Source organism: Pseudochaenichthys georgianus, unplaced genomic scaffold (assembly GCF_902827115.2).
Source record: "Pseudochaenichthys georgianus unplaced genomic scaffold, fPseGeo1.2 scaffold_748_arrow_ctg1, whole genome shotgun sequence".
Lineage (NCBI taxonomy): Eukaryota > Metazoa > Chordata > Actinopteri > Perciformes > Channichthyidae > Pseudochaenichthys > Pseudochaenichthys georgianus.
This window is the reverse complement of record NW_027263298.1, coordinates 26,669-39,993: the sequence shown is the minus strand read 5'-3', so window position 1 is coordinate 39,993 and position 13,325 is coordinate 26,669.

The window sequence follows — 13,325 nt, the reverse complement described above, 5'->3', positions numbered from 1 at the left end:
ACACTCTTTGTGGACAACTTTTACGCCAGCCCCACCCTCTTTGGGGATTTGTCCACTAAAAACATTGGCTGTTGTGGGACCATTCGTAAAAATCGAGTTGGTTTTCCACAAACTCAGTTGAACGCCCTTCCGAAGAAGGCTGAAAGGGGAGATTTGCAGTGGATAAGGAAAGGCAAACTCCTGTTTGTGAAGTGGAAGGACACCCGTGAAGTGTCCATGTGTTCCACCGTGCACGAGGCCTTCAGCGGTCAGACGGTCCAGCGGAAAGTGAAACGGGCTGGCATGTGGCAAACCAAGAACGTTCCCGTTCCTGACGCTGTGGTGGACTACAACCAAAGCATGGGCGGCGTGGATGTTGCCCGACGCTTTGATCGGGTACTACAGCGTTCTCCACAAAACCATGAAATGGTACAAGACTTTTTTTTTCCATTTCATGGACATTGCAGTGGTGAACAGCTTCCTTCTCCACAAGGAGCTGTTCAAGATGAGGAGTGACCCCAGCAGGACAAAGCCACACACCCAGAAGTCCTTCAGGGAGCAGCTTGCTGCAGAATTGTTGGAGTTTGCTGAAGGCCCTGCACCTCCACCACCCCCTCCTCCACCACTCACATGCATGCCCGAGTATTATGGGGAAGATGCTACCAAGCTCAGGAAGAACTGCAGGAGGTGCCTAGATGCTGGACCCAAAAGGGTGAAGACACCTGTGTACTGCAGGAAGTGCCAGGTCCCTCTGTGCTTCACTGTCAAAAGGAACTGTTTCAGGGAGTGGCACGACCTAAATACTGGAACATTCAGGTAGGTATAAAGTTCAGGTAGGTATAACGTTTTGCGAGTGTTTATTTAAAAAAAAAAAAATACTTGTTGTTTTTATATACCTAGTGTGATTTTATTGTATAGTACGTTGGTAAAATGTTTGTTTTTACATGCCTATAGTGTGTTGGTAAAATGTTTGAAATAAATCTGCCCCAGTTGGAGTCAAATGTTTCCTAATTTTTATTGTGCAAGTACACGCACACACACACACACACATCTAAACACACTGACCTACTGTGTGGTTTTATAGTATAGTGTGTTAAAATATTTTTTTTTACAAACCTACAGTGTGGTTTTATTGTATAGTACGTTGGTAAAATGTTTGTTTTTACATCCCTATAATGTGTTGGTAAAATGTTTGAAATAAATCTGCCCCAGTTGGAGTCAAATGTTACCTATGTTTCCGTTTTTTTTATTGTGCAAGTACACCTACACGCAATGACCTACAGTGTCGTTTTATTGTATAGTGCGTTGGTACAGTTACACACACATACACACCTACACATACCCACACAACTACACTTACACACCCACACAGCTACACTTACACATACCCACACAGCTACACTTACATACCCACACAGCTACACTTACACCTACACACACACACACACACACACACACACACACACCTACACTTACAAAAATATTTTTAACATTTTAATTTTTTTAAGAAATATTTTAATTTTTTTTAAGAAATATTTTAATTTTTTTAAGATTTTTTTTTTATTATTTGTTTGGGTGGAATGAATACCTATAGTGATTATTCAATGTAATACAATGATTTGTATAGTCTGGTACCTGAAAAAGGTCAAATGGCACTGATGGAACCAAATGTGCCCAAATGTGCCCGAAGCTTATTCCGCCTGGACTTTATTTTCATAAACCTCTCTAAAAAGGTAAAATGTTACTTATTTTGCCTCAATCTTGATACAGGGTACTTATTATATGTTATACTTTAGATTTCTAAAGCTTTTAGGCTACTAACCCATCATTCAAGGTTGGTCTTCACTATAAGTAATGGGTTTTCTTTAGGCGGAGACAGGAATTAAAATTGTTTTGCTATGTTCCATCTGAATTTATTCTGACACAGAAAAATATATATTGATTCTGACACTTCTACATCCAACTCACAGATGTAACCTTGCTTTGATAACAAAGAATATTCATATAAACCTTTTAGAAGTGAAGTTATAGTCATTTGTTCTGGGCATGTCATTTTCGAGCCTGAAACCTGAAAAACAGGCTCGGGGCTTAACAGGTTAATGCATAGCGGGAAGTCCATTAAATAGACATTGCAAATAAGTGTTTAACGGTGATTTAAACTAGTTTATGCGGGGAAAAGAGTGCTCAAAATCGGATTAAACAGGCTATTTCACACTTACATTACGACTCCCATTAAAAGTGCATGAAATGTACAGGAATCTGTCCATTTCATCCACATTTGACGACCCGTCCAGGGTGGCCTTCTTACCCAGGAATTAGTGTGTGAAAGCTGGGTAAGATTGATGTGAATTTAGGGAGGATATGGCCATTTCATCCAGGGAGATGTACAGGGCTTTCTTACCCAGGAATTAGTGTGTGAAGGCTGGGTAAGATTGCTGTTAATATAGGGAGGATATGTCCATTTCATCCAGGGAGATGTACATGGCGTTCTTACCCAGGAATTAGTGTGTGAAAGCTGGGTAAGATTGCTGTGAATATAGGGAGGGAGAGCAGCAGCAGCAGCAGCAGCCGCAGCAGCAGCAGCAGCCGCAGCAGCAGCCGCAGCAGCAGCCGCAGCAGCAGCAGCAGCCGTAGCAGCAGCAGCAGCAGGCTGTGACCCTGGCGGAAATAAATTGATTGTTTTAGCCAGGAATAAGTGTTTAGAAGGCGGGTAAAGTGTTCCTGCAGCTCCTCCATGACGGTAATAATGATTAGATATAATTTCCAGGGCAGAAAGCTGTTTTTAAAAGTGAAAAAACGATTTGAAACAGGTTGAAATGACTGGCGGGTGCTGATGGAAAGCAGGCGGATATAAATTGATTGTTTACCCAGGAAAAAGTGTTTAAAAGGCGGGTAAAGTGTCCCTGCAGCTCCTCCATGACGGTAATAATGATTAGAAATCATTTCCAGGGCAGAAAGCTGTTTGTAAAAGTGAAAAAACGATTTGAAAACGTTTGAAATGACTAGCGGGGGCTGATGGAAAGCAGGCGGAAATAAATGGATTGTTTTACCCAGGAAAAGGTGTTTACAAGGCGGGTAAAGTGTTCCTGCAGCCCCTAAGTGCCTGATTGTTTCAGAGACCCATATCCGTGACACAGTGAACCATTTACATCCAAAAGTATCCATTTAAAAGTCATTTTTGTAGGGGGAAAAGGGTGCAGAGAGAAGCCTGAAAATGCCTCTCCAGGACCCCGGAGAGCTCGCAGGTGCTGGAGAGGGGGAGACAGGCTCACAGGCAGGCCCGGGGACCCCTTCAGAACCCACAGGATCCCTCCCTGCCTTGAGCAAACAAGCTAGTTCACACTTCCATTACGTACACCGACAAAGCCACCTCTTTGGGGCTGCTCCAAGACCCCCAAAACACTAACGCAGCAGCCCCAGCATCTCTCCCTGACATGAGCAAACAGGCTATTTCAGACTTCCATGAAATACACCGGGGAAAAGCACCTCTCTGTGGCCGCTCCAAGACCCCCAAAACACGGACTAAGGAGCTCCAGGATCCCTCCCTGCCTTGAGCAAACAGGCTATTTCAGACTTCCACGAAATACACCGACAAAGTCACCTCGTTGGGGCCGCTCCAAGACCCCCAAAACACGGACTAAGGAGCTCCAGGATCCCTCCCTGACATGCGTACTTCCAGAACCTCGCGCACCTTGGGTCCCCGGGCCCCCGAACTTAAGCACTCCCCCACGGACTAAACCCAGATGATCACACCCTCAATAATCTCGTGCCCCTGGGAATCTTAAAGGGGGGTGTATTATGCGGTGCTTTATCGTCCGCCCATCAGCATCCATATTCGGCCTTCTTCACAGCAGCAGCATCCACCCTCCAGTGGAGGATATTCTCGTGCCCCTGGCAACACTTAAAGGTGGTGTATTTTGCGGTGCTTTATCGTCCGCCCATCGGCATCCATATTCGGCCTTCATCACAGCAGCAGCACCCACCCTCCAGTGGAGGATATTCTCGTGCCCCTGGCAACACTTAAAGGTGGTGTATTTTGCGGTGCTTTATCGTCCGCCCATCGGCACCCATAGTCGGCCTTCTTCACAGCAGCAGCACCCACCCTCCAGTGGAGGATGTTCTCGTGCCCCTGGCAACACTTAAAGGTGGTGTATTTTGCGGTGCTTTATCGTCCGCTCATCGGCACCCATAGTCGGCTTTATTCACAGCAGCAGCACCCACCCTCCAGTGGAGGATATTCTCGTGCCCCTGGCAACACTGGTAAACACTGGTAACATTTGTCCAGCCGCTGGCAGGGACTTGACATCGGACGTTAACATCGCATTTCCATTGAGCGGACACGGGTACATTTCAAGGACAAGTCCCACGTTACCTCTGTCCATAAGGCTGACATTTGCCTTACATTTTGTAGTATTCATCTTTTATACTCAAAAATGTATCTACAGTAACTTTTTGAGATAATTAAGCCTTGTTTCACTGAAATACCCTCAAAATCACAAACTGCGATTAAGAGTCAGTTTCTAACGAAATCTACTCAAAGTAGATTTATATTCGTATTGGTCAGCTTTTACACACAAAAGTGTATCTTTCAGTAACTTTTTGAGAGAATTAAGCATAAATATGTCAAATGTTCAAAACTGCCTTGTTTCACTGAAATAGCCTCAAAATCACAAACTGCCATTAAGAGTCCCATTCTTAACGAAATATACTGACACAAAGTACTTCATTTACTAGTTTTCATCTTTTATACTCAAAAATGTATCTTCCAGTAACTTTTTGAGAGAATTAAGCCTTGTTTCACTGAAATAGCCTCAAAATCACAAACTGCCATTAAGAGTCAGTTTCTTAACGACATCTACTGTACTGTACTGTACTCTGTTAACTCTACTGTAACAAAGTACTTCATTTTCTAGTTTTCATCTTTTATACTCAAAAATGTATCTTTCAGTAACTTTTTGAGAGAATTAAGCCTTGTTTCACTGAAATAGCCTTAAATCACAAACTGCCATTAAGAGTCACCTTCTTAACGAGATCTACACAAACAGAGTACTTCATTATCTATAGTTCAGCTTTTATCCACAAAAGTTTATCTTTCGGTAACTTTTTGAGAGAATTAAGCATAAATCTGTCAAATGTTCAAAACAGCATTGTTTCACTGAAATAGCTTCAAAATCACAAACTGCCATTAAGAGTCAGATTCTTAACGAAATCTACTGACACAAAGTACTTCATTTTCTAGTTTTCAGCTTTTATACTCAAAAATGTATCTTTCAGTAACTTTTTGAAAGAATTAAGCCTTGTTTCACTGAAATAGCCTCAAAATAACAAACTGCCATTAAGAGTCACCTTCTTAACGAAATCTACTCAAACAGAGTACTTAATTATCTATAGTTCAGCTTTTATCCACAAAAGTGTATCTTTCAGTAACTTCTTGAGAGAATTAAGCCTTGTTTCACTGAAATAGCCTCAAAATCACAAACTTCCATTACGAGTCACCTTCTTAACGAAATCTACACAAACAGAGTACTTCATTATCTATAGTTCAGCTTTTATCCACAAATGTTTATCTTTCGGTAACTTTTTGAGAGAATTAAGCATAAATCTGTCAAATGTTCAAAACAGCATTGTTTCACTGAAATAGCCTCAAAATCACAAATTGCCATTAAGAGTCAGATTCTTAACGACATCTCAGTAGATGTCGTAGTAAACAAAGTACTACATTTTCTAGTTTTCATCTTTTATAGTAAAAAATGTATCTTTCAGTAACTTTTTGAGAGAATTAAGCCTTGTTTCACTGAAATAGCCTCAAAATCACAAACTGCAATTACAAGTCAGATTCTTAACGAAATCTACTGACACAAAGTACTACATTTTGTAGTTTTCATCTTTTATACTAAACAATTTATCTTCAGTAACTTTTTGAGATAATTAAGCCTTGTTTCATTGAAATAGCCTCAAAATCACAAACTGCCATAAGAGTCCCATTCTTAACGAAATCTACTACAAGTAGATTCAATTTACTAGTATTGTCAGCTTTTAAACACAAACGTGTATCTTTCAGTAACTTTTTGAGAGAATTAAGCATAAATATGTCAAATGTTCAAAACTGCCTTGTTTCACTGAAATAGCCTCAACATCAAAAACTGTCATTAAGAGTCCCATTCTTAACGACATCTACTGTAACAAAGTACTTCATTTTCTAGTTTTCATCTTTTATACTAAAAAATGTATCTTTCAGTAACATTTTGAGAGAATTAAGCATAAATCTGTCAAATGTTCAAAACAGCATTGTTTCACTGAAATAGCCTCAAAATCACAAATTTCCATTAAGAGTCAGATTCTTAACGACATCTACTGTAACAAAGTACTTCATTTTCTAGTTTTCATCTTTTATACTCAAATATGTATCTTTCAGTAACTTTTTGAAAGAATTAAGCCTTGTTTCACTGAAATAGCCTTAAATCACAAACTGCCATTAAGAGTCAGTTTCTTAACGAAATCTACTCAACCAGAGTACTTTATTATCTATAGTTCAGCTTTTATCCACAAAAGTGTATCTTTCATTAACTTTTTGAGAGAATTAAGCCTTGTTTCACTGAAATAGCCTCAAAATCATAAACTGCCATTAAGAGTCAGTTTCTTAACGAAATCTACTCAAACAGAGTACTTCATTATCTATAGTTCAGCTTTTATCCACAAAAGTGTATCTTTCACTAACTTTTTGAAAGAATTAAGCCTTGTTTCACTGAAATAGCCTCAAAATCACAAACTGCCATTAAAAGTCAGATTCTTAACGAAATCTACTGACACAAAGTACTTCATTTTCTAGTTTTCAGCTTTTAAACTAAAAAATGTATCTTTCAGTAATTTTCTGAGAGAATTAAGCATACATCTGTCAAATCTTCAAAACAGTCTTGTTTCACTGAAATAGCCTCAAAATCAGAAACTGCCATTAAGAGTCAGATGCTTCAAGAAATCAACTAAAACAAAGTACTTCATTATCTACTTTTCAGCTTTTATACACAAAAGTGTATCTCTCAGTAACTTTCTGAGAGAATTAAGCATAAATCTGTGAAATTTTGAAAACAGCCTTGTTTCACTGAAATAGCCTCAAAATGACAAACTGCCATTAAGAGTTCATTCTTCTCACAAGTATTTTTATTGGGCCATCAATCTTAAAATATACAAACTGTTGACATAAGATCACCCGATTTTACATTTTTTTTTACAACAAACATGGCATAGTAACCATCCCCCCCACCCCCCTACAAAACAAAACCGAAAAGAGTCACAATATGATATAAAAGAGGAGCAAAAATAAGTAAATAAAAAATACTGTGTTGCACAATGCACATTTCGCATACTCTCCCCTCGCTTCATAAGCATAACGTTTTGAAGTTGGTGAAGGAGGTTAAATCTGACATACAGCGCTGGAACTCTCTCCCTCTGTCGATTGTAGGTAGAATCAATTCAATCAAAATTAATGTGCTTCCCAGATTCTCATTCCTTTTCGAATTTTTACCATTATTCATCCCCAAATCTTTTTTTAAGGACTTAGACAAGACTATTTCATCTTTTATTTGGGCAGGAAAGACCCCAAGGGTAAAATATTCTGTCCTACAAAGGGCTAAAGAAGATGGTGTTCTTGCTCGACCTAACCTTCTGGCATACTATTGGGCGGCCAATATTCAAAAGATTCACACTTGGCACAACTCCCCCATTACAGACTGGTGCCAGATGGAAGCGCGGTCTTGTGGCTCTATCTCTTTATCGTCGTTAATTTGTGCCCCCCTAAAATCATATCCTGCTAAATGCGTATCCAACCCAATTGTACAATCTACTGTAAAGATTTGGAGGCAATTTAGACGCCACTTTAAAATTGTTTCCCTTTCCCTGCTAATGCCGATTTGTAATAATCATATTTTTCTTCCTTCATCTCTTGACCCAGTTTTCTCTTTGTGGAAGGAGAAAGGGTTGGTTTATTTCAAACAACTTTTTTTTGATAACATTTTTGTCTCCTTTGATATTCTCAAGACTAAATTTGACCTTCCAAACTCTCAGTTATTTAGATATTTTCAAATCCGAGACTTTGCTCGTTGTTACTTCCCCAATTTTCCTCATCAACCACCTAATTCTCTCGTTGATACAATTATATTGACCCATGTAGTACGTGGAGTCATTTCAGCCATGGGGAAGTTAATCTTATCAGCATTATCATCTCCTTTAGCGACTAGGAACATCTGGGAGAAGGAGCTTGGGGTTACCTTTTCAGAAGAATGGTGGCAGGGGGCCCTAGACAGAGTCAACTCTACTTCATCTTGCGCCAGACTGACACTGATACAGTTTAAGGTCCTACACAGATCACATCTGACCAAAGTTAGACTTAGCAAACTGTTTGACACAAGTGAGATGTGTGATAGATGCTCTCTCTCTCCGGCCAACCACACACACATGTTTTTCTCCTGTCCAAAGCTGGGTTCATTCTGGTCCTCTTTTTATGATACACTCTCGAAGGCCTTCAATAAGCCGGTGGTTCCTAGCACTTCAATTTCTATTTTTGGTGTCCCTGAGGAATTCTCTAGTTTCACTAACAAGGAGAGCAATGTTATTTATTTTGCCTCACTTGTAGCCCGCAGACGTATTTTACTGCAGTGGAAGGACCAGAAACCTCCATCTTCTCAGTTGTGGTTGAAGGACTTAATGTCTTTCTTATACTTAGAGAAGATTAAGTATAGTATAAGGGGATGCTCTGATAAATTTAGCAAAACCTGGGATCCTATTCTCTCTTTTGTTAATTCTATTCCTTCTTTAGGGGATTAGATAATTCTATTACTCATTAATGTATGCCGTAGCTACTATTTTGAGACTGGACGGTTATAATGCAATGATAAGTGATTGTCTCCTTTGGCGTGTGAATGGTCATGCAGCCCAATGTGCATTGTGCAACACAGTGTTTCTTTGTATTTCTGTGCTTTTATGATATCCTCTTGTATTTTGTATTTACTTATTTTTGCTCCTCTTTTATATCGTATTGTGACTCTTTTCGGTTTTGTTTTGTAGGGGGGTGGGGGGATGGTTACCATACCATGTTTGTTGTAAAAAAAAAAGTATAATCGGGTGACCTTATGTCAGCGTTTCTCAAAGTGTGGGGCGCGCCCCACTGGTGGGGCGCAGAGATGTGATAGGTGGGTCGCTAAAAAAAAAAAATTATTTAAAAGAAAAAATTCAGATTTTTTTTTTACATTTTTTTTTCACATTTATTTATTATTTATACACTGGTGGATTATCAACACAACGACCCGCCCGGGGTGCAAAACGTATCAATGAAAAGCGACCCTCTACCACACAAAACAACACCTGTAGATAACCCAATTTGTGTTCTTTGAAATTGAAAAGGATATTGCATTGTGTTTGTTACTTTCGTTGCAGTTGTATGTCTTAAGTGTAATTTTGCATGCTTTTATTTTGAAGGCAAGTTTACGCTGTTGACAGTTGTTGTTGCTATGGAAACAAGAAACGTTTCACAGCGGGCGGAACTTGTCATAAAGTCCGCGATAATAAAGCCCACCCATTTAGAGGGAAGATATGATTGGTCAATTGTACTGTCATTTGACATTACTCTCGTTCAGTTACTATAGCTGGCCCAGCGCCATATAGATAGAAGAGTTACGACACCGGAAGTCCAAAAACGGTTATCGTCACGTGGTTCATGTAGACGAGGATCGTTCCCCGGAAGTTCATGGCGGGCAATGTGAATGCATTGATAACAGGAGATAGAACTACGATTTTTGTTAATTATTAGTGAATAAAGGTTTTGATTTGCAATATTTATACAACAAATCGATATGTGTATGTATTTACATCAATATGTTTTAAAAAATAAAATCGAATTTGCTAATATTAAGTGATAATATTAGGATTAGTGTGAACAACTAGTTTACAAGTTACTAACAGTGCCTTGTTAAAGAGCCTGTTGCTGTTTATTTATAGCTTTGAATTCTTTCAAACCAATATTATCTTCTTAAACTTGTATGGTAGTCAGGAGCATCACTTTCTAATGTGTATTGATACATTTAGAGGGAGGGGATCTAAAGTAATGCTTTAAAATTCAGATTAGATTCATTTCTACCATTTTCTTAAATTCATGGTAGTTTCAGTAATCCCCTGGTAATTGAGGACACAAGTTATCTAAATGACTAATGTCATCTTTATGGCTTTCAGAAAGGACAGGAGACCGACAGGTGACTATCAAAGGACTAGCAGCAGCAGCAGGACTAGCAGCATATGATGATAATGATGATGTTAAATGTGTTGTTTTAGGAACATCCATTGCAAATACATGGAATTCAATAAACATTGAATAGCATATCATGCAGTTTGTCGGTGCCTTTTCCTCCGTGTTGTCCTGGTTTGCTGTGCTGCCTCCGAGTAGCCACCATGGTTTGATGTGCTGCCTGGGGATGCTCAAATCGCTCAGAGAAAGGAGTACGAATGTACGGCTTCCCCACTGACACAGAGCGGAGGAAAAAATGGCTGGCTCAAGTCAGCAGGAGCAATTTCACGACCAACAGCAACATAATATGTGATGTAACTTTTTCATAAAACGAAAACCACACCATTGGGAAAGCTTAATGTTTTCTTTAATACAAACAAATAGGGAAAGGCTTGAAAATCACAGAGTTGAGACTCAGGGTGCAGGGTGAGGGTCTCAGTGCAGGTATTCAGGCTCCATTGAATCCCCCTCTGGTTCTTGTGCTGAAAGAGGGAGTAACAGACAGGAGAAAGGGTTATACACACACAGCACACCTATTGGATGGGAAATGCCTTGGGGAGATAAGGTGTTTACTTATATAAAACAGTAGTATTAAACGTACCTTGTGTTTTCACTCTCACTTAAGTGCCTCTCCCTTTGCCATCAATCCAAAATCAGCTGAGCTGCAACATTATACAGACAGGTAATAATCAACAGAATCACAAGGACACAATATGGCTCTGCTAAAAACACTCACTCTTACACGCACCAAAGTTATATTTATCTAATATTTAACTCCCTCCACCCCCGCATCCAATCCCGTTTAGAAGCCCCTCTTCTCTAATTCAACATGTTGGACGAAATGACATTAAGAGAACGGAATTTACCATTACAAGGCTGTTCAACGTGTGTTGCTAACTTGCTTCGGTATGCTAGCTTAATCTGTTATCTGTAAACGTTCCCTAAATCTACTAATTTAGGGATAATCCACTGACATCCTTTAATACACATGTTCATTTGAATCAGATGTACTGATAATATCCGCAATATAAATCTTTAAACTTCTTCTTACCTTTAAAAGTCCGTCACGAACGGTGTATTATGCTGCAACTCCACAGCTCTGCCAGCCTTGGCGCTAACTTCCGGGGAACGATTGAGAGGCTCCACGATCCGCCATTGCTGTAAAAAAGTGGTCCATTGGAGTGAACGGAGATGTCGTAACTCTTCTATTAAATAGCTCTGAGCTGGCCCTCTGTGAATTCATAGCTGGACGTCCAATCAGCTCCTGTCTTCACAGACTCGCAGAGAGGAGCTTCTTTCATTTAACCCTTCACATTCAAACAGAAACTGAATAGGCAGATTCAAAGGATCTATTTCTTTGGAAATGTTATTTTAAATACAATTTAATCAAGTTATTTTTGGTAAAACTATTGACAAATATTACTAAAAACATATTTAAAAGAAATATATAAAGAAAAATATAATTTGTTTTTAAATATTATTTTGTAGAATATCTTAGGCCCTCAGAGACAGGCTCGCCACTGGTAAAAATCTCTCATACACACGTGTGAAACGCTCTCACAGACACACACAACAGCGTTGCAGTCGGGAAGAAAAGCAATGTGGAGCGAGAGAGCGAGAGAGCAAGAGAGAGAGCACACCTTTATCTATTTAATAAAGTTGTACAAAATAAAGTAAGAAATCATTCCAATGTGTACTATAGGACAGTAAAACGTTTAAAAGGGGAGTGATTAGTCAAATATGCATAAATAAAAAGAAATAATGCTAACTAGGTAACATAAGATAAGAATAAACAAGTTTAAATGATTTGTTGTGATCATATTCTAAAGATGTTTGGATTATTGAAAAGTATACAGCTCCCTTTCATCTGAGTGTTGAGAGCTGTATCCATAAATTCATGTTGGGCTCAAAGTAGGGCTGCTCGATTATGGCAAAAATCATAATCTCGATTATTTGGGTCAATAATTGATATCACGATTATTAAAAACGATTAACCATTTACTTTGAAAAACATCAATTTATTGAAGAAAATATTTTGAAAAGTATGTTTTTAACAGTTGATTACCCTGAACTTTAAGTATAATTCAACTGAAAAACCTATTTAAAAAATAAATTAAATCGTTTTATTTCGATTATGTTGTTTTCATAATAGTTGCAAGCCAAAATCGTAATTGCGATTAAAATACGATTTAATTGAGCAGCCCTAGCTCAAAGTGCACCAGATTGATGCATTCAACTTCAACATTTAAAAAAAATCTTCCTGGGGGTGCATGCCCCCGGACCCTCGAGGACGTGACGTCCACCACCAAATAAAGCAGGTTAAAATAATTAAATTGCATACATTTTATTTTAGTAAACACTGAAAACGGGTCCCACAGACCCAAACAGCACTCAAAGGTTAAAGGTAGCATATAATAATGTTAAAATGTGCTAAATATATACACAGCAAAAAAACAAAAAAGAGGAGTAAAAGTAGCTCACGACTTGTTTTATTTTTTGAAAGTAACCCTCATCCTAAAAAAAGTTGGCGACCCCGTTATAGACGATACATTTGACCATTTTAAGCTTGGCCTACCATTTTATTGGAGCGATGAGGAACAGGTGAGGCTTGAAAAGGCCCACCTGTTCAAAGTGGGGAATGACAGAAAAAGTTTGAGAACCACTGCCTTATGTCAACAGTTTGTATGTTTTAAGATTGATGGCCCAATACAAATACTTGTGAGAAGAATCGAACTCTTAATGGCAGTTTGTCATTTTGAGGCTATTTCAGTGAAACAAGGCTGTTTTCAACATTTCACAGATTTATGCTTAATTCTCTCAGAAAGTTACTGAGAGATACACTTTTGTGTATAAAAGCTGAAAAGTAGATAATGAAGTACTTTGTTTTAGTTGATTTCTTGAAGCATCTGACTCTTAATGGCAGTTTCTGATTTTGAGGCTATTTCAGTGAAACAAGGCTGTTTTGAACATTTGACAGATTTATGCTTAATTCTCTCAGAAAATTACTGAAAGATACATTTTTGAGTATAAAAGATGAAAACTAGAAAATGAAGTACTTTGTGTCAGTATATTT